General features: G+C 39.8%; 1 long non-coding RNA gene across 2 annotated transcripts; it reads right to left on the bottom strand.

Moving 5' to 3' along the window:
* Positions 1 to 6054: 6054 nt before the first annotated feature.
* On the bottom strand, positions 6055 to 10915 carry LOC122887368. 2 transcript variants are annotated; one of them, XR_006380532.1, is made up of 5 exons: positions 10670 to 10915; positions 9299 to 9390; positions 9151 to 9211; positions 6987 to 8888; positions 6055 to 6828 (listed from the first exon to the last, which is right to left on the bottom strand). It is a non-coding gene; the product is annotated as an uncharacterized LOC122887368 (long non-coding RNA). The 2 variants fall into 2 exon arrangements; XR_006380531.1 differs by having other exon boundaries at positions 6055 to 8888; positions 10670 to 10899.
* Between the last annotated feature and the right edge of the window lie 2631 nt (positions 10916 to 13546).

The following is a 13546-nucleotide window of genomic DNA, read 5'->3' as shown; positions in this document are numbered from 1 at the left end:
TTTCCATTTCACTATATTATACTTAGATCCTTTTAAATCATGTGTGCTCCTGGTCTGAAGAATGGGTGAGGTGTGCACATTTTCACTGCATGCTTTCTTTTTTCAGTGTTCTTTTAATTTAGATTTCGAGTAACTGCACGTTAATTTAGTGATTTTTGCACATATCTGGCCCCATGGCTTCAATCCTGCAGAGACAGGCTTTTGTGACCAGCTTGTGCACAGCAGTTTACAAAGCCTTTCTTCCAATAATGCAAAAGTTTTCATGAATGTAACCTTGAAACCCTGGTCAATGTTTTGAATGCGTTTTGAATGTCACTGAAGACTGCTTACTGAGAGAAGTAAGGTAAAACAGTTACAGTACATAATACTAATAGAGCTAAAAGCTGTATTGGATTTCTTTCCAAACTTAGCAAAAAACACTCATACTGTATATGCCAAACTAGTGACCTGTGATAACAAGGTAAAACCACCTAGTCCAATTCCGTGTGGACACGGTGATCCTGTTAGATCAGTTGGAGTACTAATCATTCACACACACTCACACACCGAGGGCACAGCCATTGGGAGCAATTTGGGGTTCAGTGTCTTGCCCAAGGTGTACGACCCACTCTACCACTGAGCCACAGTCGCCCACAATATATATAATATTGTATTATCTAAGCAACATACGTGGTGTCCCTTTAACACAACTTAAGGTATACTAATTTTGAACACATATAAAGTATACTAAATAACACACAATATACTTTTTTTTTTCTTTTGGGTCTCCAAGTTGGGATGAACAGCATTCTTCCAGAAGCTATTCCCTCATCTAGTGTTTTCATGATGATGGTGGTGATGCAGAGCTCTCGCTCCAAAATCTCCATACGTGTTCAGTTGCGTTGACATCTGGTGACTGTGAAGGCCATCACACCATTCAGTGAGCCCAGGGAATGGGGGTTCTCAACTTGAGTCACGTAGTCAGTAAGTTAAACAAACGATATTATGAGAAATTATTATCTACTATCTATTTCAGTTTTTTTGAGGACGAACCACATCTCTGCTGCTGTTTGTTAAAGATTACAGTATTTTGTTAATGCTGAGGTTAACGAGTGTCTATCTTCCTACAATAGATCCACACTGGCATCCTCTCTCTAGTGATATTATAGAAAATACTATATATACTACTATATAAAATATTATAGGACACAAGCAAGTTATTACGGAGGCCCCTAAAGGTCACAGCGAGAATTTTTTTGAGGACTACTTTTGCGTTTTCTCGCAATATTTTGTGTTCTCTCGCAATACATTTCGCGCTCTTGCAATACTTTTGCATTACCTCATAGTACTTTTCTTCTTCCATTCCATCCGAGCCATATGTTCCTTTAGGGGGCTCCTTAGGTTATACACTCAGTTTATTAGGTACTCCTAGCTAAAACGCTAATGCAGTCTAATCCAACAGTCCAGTAATAAAATAAATAAATCAGCAGTTTCTGTTGAAATTTTGTCCACCCCATTTATATCAATGAGGGTAGGCTAAATAACAGACCAATGCATGCACAGACCATCTGAAACCTGAACAGATGTTAGAATCATAGAGGGATATTAATAACCAGGTAAAAGAATATTCAGCCATATTCTCAACCTGTATTCCAAACACGTATTGCGACCGTTTGAACAGATTCACAGTGGCGTGAAAATGGTCGCCTAGTTTGTCTTGTTTGTATTTCTATGATGTTCTTAGGGGTATAGACTACAGACTAGTTATTTCTCATGCTGGCATGCATGACAGCGGTCAGCAGGCTGTTGGCTTTATTGTTAATGTTGTTGTCTTCATGAGATTTGATAATAAAAAAAAAGATTAAATAATATCAAGTTGATCTTTTATGGTCCCCTAAAGCTAAAAGGTACAGTATGTCATGCTATTGTTGTAGATGTTCACCTACATATAGAAACATATAGCAGACAGCTGTTAAAAGAAAATTGCAGTGTTTATATAGTTCTCACTTATTTTTTGTATTTATATTTTTATGGGCATTTAAGGGCACTTCTGGTCCAAGCTCTGTTCATTTCTGACCAGGCCTCTGGCATGCTGCTGCCACACTTTCTCTTTAGAGAATATTGCTAAATTGTTGAGAATTATTAAATTTTGTATTTCTATTTTAACCAGCACAGCTTTTCTAGCCTTTACAGCACTGGTTTAGCAGCCTGCGAGTTGAGTCAGTAAGTGAGGTACATATACAGGGAGAGTAGAGACGAGACGAGTCCGAGAAATCATTTAGACAGCGAAAACAGAGCTTTTAATCGAGAATGGACAGAGTCTTACACGTTTAATGTTCCCACAGGCAGTTCAAAACCAGTATGTCTCATATGTTCCCAGATCATGGCGATTATTAAAAGCGGCAATGTTAAGAACCACTACAAGGCAAAGCACAGAGCATCTTTTGAGCAGGTTATATATATATATATATATATATATATATATATATATATTATATATATATATATTTCTAACAACAAAATCACAATTCTTCTATTTATCTACAATTTTGTTGTTGATATTGTTGTTGTTTTTATTTCACACTTGCTTTGGCAATCTGTTTCCCATGCCAATAAAGCCACTTTGAATTTGAATTTGTTAATATACAGCCCATTGGTACAGTCCATCACCTCTCTCCCATCTTCCCCTACTTTGTTATTCTGCCATATATCTCAGGTTGGAGGTTTGATGGATTGAAGGGTAAGTGAGGCTGACTTTAGAGCACCACTACTGTGTTCTACAGTGAATGATTGGGCCGAGCAGCATCCCAGCTTTGACCTTGGGCAATTTCTAGAGGTAACATTTCTCTTCTGATTACACTAGATATTTAACTGTTCTATTTTTAGCTCAAAACAGGAAGTCGAAAAGCTGTTTGCCACAGCTGTACGGTGCTGGAACAGGAATTTAATCTGAATTCTTTCATATGCTGTGCTCAGTGTTATTTAGGCAATTTTTAAAAGCAGGATACATGATTTTTTTTTATTTTGAAACACATATCCATTGTATACCCATGTGACTGCTGTAATAGTGAAAAGGAATCCATAACAGTACTGTATGCGAGGTTGGAATATTGATTTATCAATAACTATTGGACATGTTTAGATATACAATAGATAGCTGGCTTGGAGAATACAATGCATGTTGAAAATGCATGCATTGTCTGCTTCTTTGTCCGCCTGACAAAGCTCCGTATCCTCAGCTGAATGCACTGAATTTCGACAGCCTGCCTGGGTGCTCAATGCCGAGATCCATCAGTGGGCACCAAACAGAGTGTTTTATTTTTCTGTGTCCAGTATGATATCAGCTCTCCTCGTTGTCTGCCTCTGATAGATGGGCAGTGAGTTGAAGCCAGCAGTGTTAACACTGACATGCTATCTAGCATCAGACATCTGTGGTGGGTTTGTCAACACGATAAAGACAGGTGCTGTGGCTCGCTCTGTTCCTCAGTCAAACAAAGAAGACAAAGCTGCTTTCACTGCTGTGTGCCACAAACAGTGTGTATTAGATTTTTTCCAAAGTAATATACACTAAAACAAATGTGTATATGGTTAAATATAATGTCTTTAAAAGGTGTGTTCAGATGGAACGTGAAGCAAATTTTAGAGGCAGCGCAATCGCATGTAAGGTCAATGCAAAGATGTGAGTGGACATGAACAGACAAATTTGCCCTGGATGGCGCAAACTGAGGCAAAGACATGTCTATGCAAGCTGAAAATGTTTCAACTTGAGAAAAAAATGTGCACTTATTCTGACAATTTATGGCTCGAGTTGAACGTAGAGGTAAGAAGACACATTCCGGACACGCAGTCGGTACATTGGCTGTAAGGCGTGAATTAACAAACTGCAAAAACATGCAGAGGTCAAATTTGCACAAATAACAGCATTCTGTCTTAATGTCTTCAATGTTGTTAATAAAAAAACACTTTTTGAATAAAGTAAACACAAAAATCCAGAGCTTACAACTGGTTTATAAGTCCTCCAACCCATACGACCACACAGATTTTTCCTACCGTCTAATACGACCCACAGGAGCGTTTCCTAAATTAGCGCCCATACCGCTGGCAGTTGAGGACGAGTTGTAAGGTGAGGACGGGCTGCAAGTAGCCTCGTTACGTAAATCACGTGACAAAAGTCATGTGACGTTAAACACGTTAATGTTGTTAAACAGTTGCAGTTTCGTTAGGTTTAGGCAACAAAACTACTTGGTTAGGCTTAGGAAACGATCATGGTTTGGGTTAAAATAGTACATAACGTAAGTCACATATGTAACCTTATGTAACTTAAAACTTTAAATAAGTCAACGTTGACTTTTGGTTTCACACGGGACAGCAACACCGGTCTCCTGGGTGAGTCCTTTGTTTATTATACATCACCTGACTTCTTCCTTTACTCCCGTCATAATTCCCACGACCACTAGAGGTCACATGGGCTGCTGGCTGTGACCACAGCGCGAGTGGGCGACCCTCAGCTGTGGCTGGCTCAGGCACAAGTCTGTATCACTACTGCTGTAGCTAGTCGACCTATCGTAGCTCTGTCACTGAGACGGACTGTAGCTGTGAACATGACTATAGCCATGGGATGTTGCTGTCACTGTGATTGTGTCTGTAGTGTAGTAGAATCAACTACTTTAATCAAATAATTACACTTTAATACTCTTGTTTGGTGGAAACCCCGGTAAACCAGGAAAACAGAACCGAATTAATTAAAATTCGATCATTTAATTGATCAGTCTCTCAAGAAGGACTGAATTCTTTTTGAAGGATTCAGCAGGTCTCCTGCTTCAAAAACACACAGACCACTTCTTACTGATTAAATGAGGACATTTATAACTGAGTAAATGAAGGATTGATGAGGTAAAATAACAAACACAACAGATGAAATAGCAGATATTGAGTGATAAAATCAACCTGATCTCATTGGCAATAGTGAGGTGAGGTATGTGATTTGATTATAAAAACGACTGCAAGAATGTAACGCTAGGGTGGTTAACTTCTCTAAATAGGAATTAATATATTTTATTCAACATCAACTCTTTATCACAGCAAAACTGTGGTCTACTGTTTTGAAGCGCTGGCAAAGATTAGGCATTTCTGCTGGCTTTCTCGCGTGGCGTGCAGGGTTGAATCCACTGTGCAGCGGAAGGTGCTGGCGTGTCTGCCTGAGGCTCAGACTTAGTGAAAGCCGCTGGTCACCGAGCTGATGAGGTCTCCTGGCTGGTCTGGCGGTCTCATCTCAGGGCCGACGGCGAAGGTCCGGGCCAAGACGCTGCTGGCACAGTTCTCTGGGAGATGGAGGAATCAACGTTGCTTTGTTGTGTTAGAACACAAATGTTGTCCAGGCTTCTTTCAGAAGGGCTCTGCTTTTAAAGGTGGCTGATTTCCAGCAGCTTGGGGCGGCTTCTGTAGAGTCTGTGACATTGTGGCTCGTCGAATAAAATATCTCTGGCGACACTAACTTCTTCAGCTAGGCTTGAGTAACTTTAAAAGGAAATAACGTTGCAAAAATCGCGAGGCTTAGTGGTAAAGTTACAAAAATATAAAAGTCAAAAGAAACAACTCTTCAGTTTAATACTGAATACTGAAAAAAAGGTTAAATTGTGAATGGACTTCAGGTGAGGAAAAGAAAACTTAAAGGGATACGTATTAAGAAACTAAGGTAAAATAAAACAACCGTTGAGCTCAAACTTGAGGGCCAGTCTGGGGCCGCTCTGTCGTTTGCCAAACGAGGAGGAGTTTCTGGTGTGGAGGTCGGCTTTGGCGCCGAAAACTCTATTCCTTTGACTGAAACTTTTTAACAAGGCTCTTCATGTTTTCTGACTCTAGTGAAGTTTTATGTGCAAAATATCATACATCACTATGGCCATACATACATCTGCAGTGCATTTCCCTAAACTGGCAGTGTATTATAACTGGACTGAACCAACACACTAACTGTTCCTATCCATCAGTCGAAATGCAAAAATATTGCGAAGGAACGCAAAACTTAATAAGCAGCAACACAAAAGTAATTCAGACAACAAAATCCCACTGAGACCATTAGGGGGCTCCTTATGTTTATGTATTTAGTATGATGTTTCATTCTAAATTAACTTCAGTCGGTTAACTAACTACCAATCCACTAAACTAACTAAAATACACTTAAACATTCTACAACTATTAACCCATATTCAAATAGATCTAATATGGTAAGTATTTAAGCTGCACCAATCAATATTTTTACAAACCCACTGAGAATTGTCAGCCAATATATGGCAGCTACAGAACCAGAAATTTTTCTCAAAACAGAGATAAAATGAGAGCAAATATTGGACTTTTCCGCAGGTCTGCTGGATGGGTAAATAGGCAATTGTTTCCTAATACGTTAATATTACATAACTGTATAAAATGATAAAATATCAAGTTTGCATTTTCAGCTTGTTTTGCTGCCACTAGTTTTCACAAAAACCATGAGTAGACTATTCCAAATGTTTTATGAATATAATTTCCTAAATGATTAGAAAAATTGCAGCAGCCATGAGACATGTTTTGAGTTGGACGCCCAGTTCTTGCTTTTCATCCACTGGAAAACAAGGCAATCTGAGAAATCAAGGAAATCACTAAGTGAAGTGAAATGTTAATAATACTAAGGCTGTACTGCCGGTTATCGTGTCCCTGTAGTTTCCCATACCTTATTATTTTTGCATTCTCTGTTCTAATGATCTGATGCTTTTATTAATGTATTTGCTGACTTGTTTCATGTCTTACGAATTATCAATCTAATAGGTTGAATATTATTGTTTTGAGCTTCCATGTTTATTTGATACTGTATGTCTGTTCCTTCTTTTGACTGACAAATTGGACAAAAGTTAAAACTGCATCAACTTTTTTCTTTCTTTTTTTGCCACCTGTGGGCAGCAGAACAAGCTGAAAACATCACACTGACATACTGTCACCTTGTAGAGTTGTTACAGCAAACTATTCAAAATCACCTCTTTTAGCTCTGTTTTGGTCTCCACCTACTCCTGAGAAATTTGTCTCTAGCTGCTAAATGCTTCACTATGTTCAGCAGCTAGTAGCTGCATGCTGTTTGGTGGTGGGCAGGTGGTGTACACTGGGTTTTTCACTTGAAATAGATGCCCACTGATGAGGAATTTGTGCACTGTAAAACCAAAACAAAGAGCTAAAAGAGGAGAAATACTCTATAAAGCTGTTCGCATTTTTCTCTCCTGTATGATTTAATGCATTGACTAGGAAATCCTTAATGCATATTTTAAGTGGTTCAGCAGCACGTTTATAACAGATGAACAACATTCACTGGATTGCTATAAGACCTTCCGTGTGCATGTATACTGGTATATACTGTCTGGTGACTGCAGTTAGGCCTCATCATAGTGCATTTTCATTTTCTTGCATTTTTCATCTTGTGTAAGGAGATGAATGTATAAAACATTAACATATGTAAGGAAAATAAAAGAAAGACACAGAGTACGTAGAGTGATGGCAGTTTTTCTCTTGGTATCAAATATTGATGGATGATAATGTTACTTGTCAGTCTTTGCCAGTGATGCAATTGACATGTTTTTGAAAATGCTTCACAATCAATAGGGTTGAAGATATGTTGTGCAGCTTTCAAACCCACATAATGAGAGAGGAAAAATAAATCTAACACTTAAAAGCAAGTCAAACAAATTTCAGCAAAATGGCACTTTGCAATTTCTCAACATCTCTCTGTGGCTGAATATTAAAAATGAATCAAAACAAGTGGGTCTTTCATCAAAATGACACTGAAATTGTGAATAGAGGGTTAGGGTTGGTACTGCCAGATGTTCACTGCATACTGAACCATCACAAATAAATATTACTGCAAAAATGGAAGTTCGAGAACGATGAGGGATGATACATTTGACAAACAATTTGTCTTGTAATGCAAAAGATAACCGTAGCCCACTCAAAGTGGATTCACCATCAATATATGGGTGTTCAGTCATTTTAGTCCCAGAGAGGATTGATTGTGTGATGCTGAGCCACCAGCTTCAGGTATCTGATTTAAGCTAAGACGATGATTGAGCACCATTCATCCAGCACTCGTGCATTCTCTATAGGACTATAAAAGCTTAAAAAAGCACTGCCAGCCTGAAACTGCTGCTGCCTTGCTCCAGCCTCACTGTCAGCACAGGTATGTTAGCTATCTCTCACAGCGTAGGAAATATGCACTCTGCCCATGTGTGCTATAAATCAGCTCTGTCCCTGAGCTGACAGTCAGCGGAGGACTGATCGGACCAACAGCGGCGGTTTGTGTGGGGAGGCAGGGGAGAGCCCAGTCTGCAGTCAATAATCCATCCTGGGTGCAAACACCAGTGTCTATTTTTACATTTACTCCCTACATCACACCACAGACCATTTCTGATGGCCCCAGGGAATAATATCTTCCTCAATCATATTTCTCTGTCTTGTGAATTGGTTTAGGTTTAGACCTGGCATTGTATTGGGCTACTCGCTCCTGTTGCAATCACTTTAAATGACAAGAATCGAACACTCACAGTCTTTATTTACGCACAACACTTTGGGATATTTTCAGCATGCGAACGAATAACGTCTCTGTCATTGGTACTCTCCGATCATGATGAATGAGAAGCTACGGTTGTGGGCGGGGACAAACTGCTAGGTATTCATAATGTGATTGGATAGCCATGGTAGCTGACTGATAGCTGTGATAACCGGTAGGAAACTTATAAGCGTAAATCAAACCTGATGAGCTGTGTGTAGGTACTGACACAATACTGACAAGCTGGAAACGTGTCATGTCCTCATCTGATCAGGTTCAGGTACTCTGCCAACAGTGGAACCTTCAGGTGTGCTTAGACCAAGGAGTTCTGCACTCTGTATTTTTCCTAGAGATAGAAAACAAAAGGGAAGGTTAAAATCCACAACTTAAAGTGAGAACTATAATTATAACGTATTGAGAGTGAGCTGAAATTGGGTCTTTTTAATACACTGCACGTTGTACAGTCATTACTGTGTTTCGCATAAAAGTATTCATGAGGTAAGAATAACAACACATTATTTTCTCTCTAAGCACTTTCATCTGCCAACAAAATCAAGTTTAGCTCACTGCTCCAGTCCGCTCGGATAGCTCGGGTTCTAACACCTTACCTACGCACAGCTCATCAGGTTTGACTTTCTCTCCAACAGCGTGCAGGGCTCATTCTGCCCTCTGGGAAACAAGACAGCATCATTCAGAGCCATAGTTGCTGTTACTTGAGTATTTTATTCATTAAATAAATAATCAAAGCTTACTAACCTTACATGGCCTCCTCCTTCGCCGACGTGGCTTGGATGCCTCTGGGATGGAAGTCTGGACCCACAAGTCAAATGTTGGACTTCTGTCTGGAACTAGAAGTTAGCACAATGTATAAGAATGACTTTTTCACTCTCTCCACCTTCAGTATAGATTCAGGGGCCCCTGGGGACAAAATCTTATCAAATGGGTAGTCCACGGCTTGTTACATATCACTTTGGAGGTCCTTGACATGAAAAGGTTTGAGAACCAATTGTCTATGGTTCAAGTGTCAACTGAAGAACTGATTAAGAATAAGCATCGCACTGTAATTGCAATATTCAATAAACAGCATCCAATTCTATATCATAAATATGAATAATAACCATATTAATTTAAATTGCCAAAATCAAAATGTATTCAAAGTGCTTATTCTGTTGTGTATAGCTTTCATTAAATGTACAGAATGATCTAGTTATAGTTAAAAGTGGGAGTTCGGGCAAGGGGAGGTGTAGCAGGAACAATTTCATTTAATTAACACCTGAAACAGGGTAACAGGTAACAGGCTATTCCGATTAATAATATAATATCATCAAGCCCATCATGTTTAATTAGGAAAGTAGTTTAAAAACACGCACATAAAGGCAACAGTGCACTGCATACTGCCTTACAAAGCCAGTTGATGCAATAAGCTGATAATGAGCCTAATCAGCCACCGTCAGTAATCAATACGCACAATTTAACCCATTAATCAAACCAATACCTAACAGCAGTCAACGTCAGTCAACCTTATCACACTTTAGCTAGTTTCTGTAGTAGTGACAAAACGTTAAAGAAATATACATATTAGCTTTTTGCGCTCTCCGCCAAACTCCCTTTAAGAAATATGACATTAACAATTCCTTACGTGTACGTAAAATAACACATAACTCTAGAAACACAAGATAAAGGGCGTCATACGCCGATAATCTTCTTGTCAATTCGGCATCAATATAACCCATAAAGATAAACTGTATCTCCGTATATTTGGGATTATGTTGCCTCTGTTGGTTAGCTGCACTATTTTAGTCGGAGAACACAGTGGGAATGACAGGCGAACTGTTTCAAAAACGATTTCTCACTAAAATGCGTGCAGGTTGGTGGATCAGACACACGCCGAATTGAACACCGACTCATAACACTGTGAATCCCCCGCCTATCACGTGTGTGACGGTATTTGAGGAGTTTTTTTGGGCCGTTAACATTAACGGCAGATTAGCGCCGATTAAAATACATTTCTAGCCAAAAGACATGACAGTAATGGTACATAACTTGCTAACACAAAATATACTGTATGTACCTTGTGTTTAGAGTGCATGGAGACATTTAAACTCACCTGGAAGGATTAGAACTCACCTTCTCGTGGGGCACACCAGGGCTGCAGGACTTCAGTCCAGTGGGGCAGTTCAGCCTCTTGTGGCCGAAATGGGTATTACAACAACAAACTCTTGTTTGATGAGCCTGAAAAATAAACATTCTCACTTATGGCGATTTAATTCAGTCTAACTTTAGCAATTATGGGCTACTAGTATTTATACAGCCACAACAGCATAAATAAAACTTTTTTTCCTCCAGAGGGGCAGCTCAGCCAAAGAGGGCAAATGCGCTGTTGCTTGGGCAACTTTAGCCCTCACTTGTCCTGGTACAGCCATGAGTGTCCAGTGTCTTTTTAGAGCTGGAGTCATCCTATCTTCGTCCAACAATGATGCCAGGGTAAAATAAACTCACCATTGCTTACATTTGATTGCTCTCATTTGTTCTTTCTCTGTCCTAGATTATGTTGATGTCATGATGTCACTGTATCTGGAAACTTTACTCCCCAATAAACATCATTAGATGAATGACTCCTTTGTAATAGGACTCATTCAGGTGAATTGGCTAATGTCTGTGCCCAGGTGGTGTTCACTGCTTCAGCCACATGCAGTCATATGCACTCCTGCTGATTACCAAACAAATTCTACTCATGCGTTGCTGCTATTCTATCTCCTTGTGTGCCTTCTTACCATAAGATATAAATGCTATGGCAGGGCACTAGGAGAATATAAGGTTAAGAGTCACATGGGAAATCCCAATCAAAGTCTCGCAGGAAATGATGGTTATGGAACAGATTATGTAGTGAGATATTCAGAGATTCTGCCTTAAAGGGTAATTCTGGTTTGCTACAAAGTAGGTAGTTTTTCATCCCGGCCTGAACGTTCTGGAAAAGCTAGGTTATCCCTGAAATCATGTGGACTGTCAGTCTTTTGAAACTCAGTGTTTGGCGTCTGTCTTTGGTAACATCTGTTGCAGCACTGCACACCAGTCAAAACAACAGTATATACATCGAAGACATATTTTCGTTTTATGTCTGTGCATCTATTTACGTGCATGAAATCAACTTGATCAACACCATCGTTGTACACAAATTCAGCACGGACATTCCAAAACGCATCAGTGTGTCCACATTTGACACACAAGGTCGTGACCCTAAAGGAGGAAAAGTCAAAGGATGTCAGGGAAGAAAAGAGAGGGTAAAGCAGAAATACGTCATATTGACCAGCAACATGTTGGAGGCTTAAAACCTGCCCGATAGTTTGAAATTAAAGCTTCACTGGTCAATATCTTTATATAGATTTCATTGCTCTTTGTGAAAAACCCACAGAGAATTATCACCCAACTCTGTAATTTCCGTCAGCTCTACGGAGCCTTTTAGCATCTGTTAGCTCATTGTTTTGCTTTTACAGCCCAGAAATTCTGCTCTCATCAACCTGGCTTCCAGCAGCAGCAGGCAGCGACTCTAGTGCATCAAACAGCAGCCAGACAAAGACACTCGCTGGTGAACATAGCAGAGCATAATTAGCAGCTAAACAGCCACATATTTTCCCCAGGAGTTACCAGGTGGCCAGAAACACAACTCCAAATGAATAATAATGTTGCTGAGCCTGCTCCATGAGTTCTCTGTTAGACAACTGTAACTTACAGAACACCAAGAGTCAAAGGGAATCTTTTTTGGAACTTTATGTGAAGTTCTTACAACGTGTCACGTTAGCAACAGCAACAAGTTTTTCTGTCGAAACTCTTCTTCTACCCTTCCCCCCTTTTTCTAAAATCCCTCCACTACTTACAGAGAATATGTTCAAAAATATTATTTTCCTTTTACTGTCTTAAACCTTGTGTTGTCTTAAGGTTTCAGAAAATGACCCGCCACTATGTTTAACAGCACAGAAGACCTAAATGAAAGCTGTACACCACCACAGGTACCACAGGGTCATTTTTGACCCGGCAGTTATAAAATCATTTACACACCACAAAAACCACACACACACACACACACACACACACACACACACACACACACACACACTAGAGTGTGGCTCAGGCCACATATTTCTGTCCGAACCCGGCCTTGAGTCCGAGAGAGTAGTAACCAAGCCCGACCCGAACCCGACAGGCATTCTGTTTGGTTTTTTTATGTCCGTTAGCATCCACTGTGGATGGCTTCGCCGCTGTCCTCCTCTGGTCGATGGTTCTTCCAGCAATGCTAAAGTTCCGTTTGCTGCTGTTAGCTGGAATGGCCAAAATTCCTCAAGCAAGTACACCTTGCTTCGATAGTTTTAGGTGGTTTTAAACTTCCCTGATGACAAATTTTGTTTGACATCCTCCATCCTTAGCTAGGTTACATGAATATGTACCGCCTGAAATAGCCTATGTGTTGCATTCATGCTTTCAATTCAATTAAATTTTATTTATATAGCACCAAATCATAACAGAAGTTATCTCACTGCACTTTTCCTATAGAGCAGGTCTAGACCGTACTCTTTATAATATTAATTACAGAGACCCAACAAATCCCAAATGATTATAGCAAAAGGGGAAGGCATCTTGCCATTGTGTGCGTCCATGCACATCAGTAACTCAGGCAACTGTCCTGGATGGGAAGGGCAGAGTGCCCTCTCCACAACGGATACATCAATCACAGGTACGCCGACAGATGCCTTCAACCTGTACACAACATTTTATTTATTGCTACACTTAATTGCTTAGCTGTTCCAACAGCAGAATATTTCAACAGTAGAGCATTTTCCTTCCACAGTGACATAAGTCACGTGACGTTAAACACGTGATTAATGTTGTGAAACGGTTGTAGTTTGGTTAGGCTTAGGAAAAGATCAGGGTTTGGATTAAAATAAGTTAGATATGTAACGTACTTAACTTGCATTAATTGCGTAACTTAAGTCATGTAAGTCACATAAC

The sequence above is a fragment of the Siniperca chuatsi genome, linkage group LG2, assembly GCF_020085105.1.
Source record: "Siniperca chuatsi isolate FFG_IHB_CAS linkage group LG2, ASM2008510v1, whole genome shotgun sequence".
NCBI classification, from domain to species: Eukaryota; Metazoa; Chordata; class Actinopteri; order Centrarchiformes; family Sinipercidae; genus Siniperca; species Siniperca chuatsi.
The sequence above is the reverse complement of the archived record's forward strand: the minus strand, read 5'-3'. Positions and strand labels throughout refer to the sequence as shown.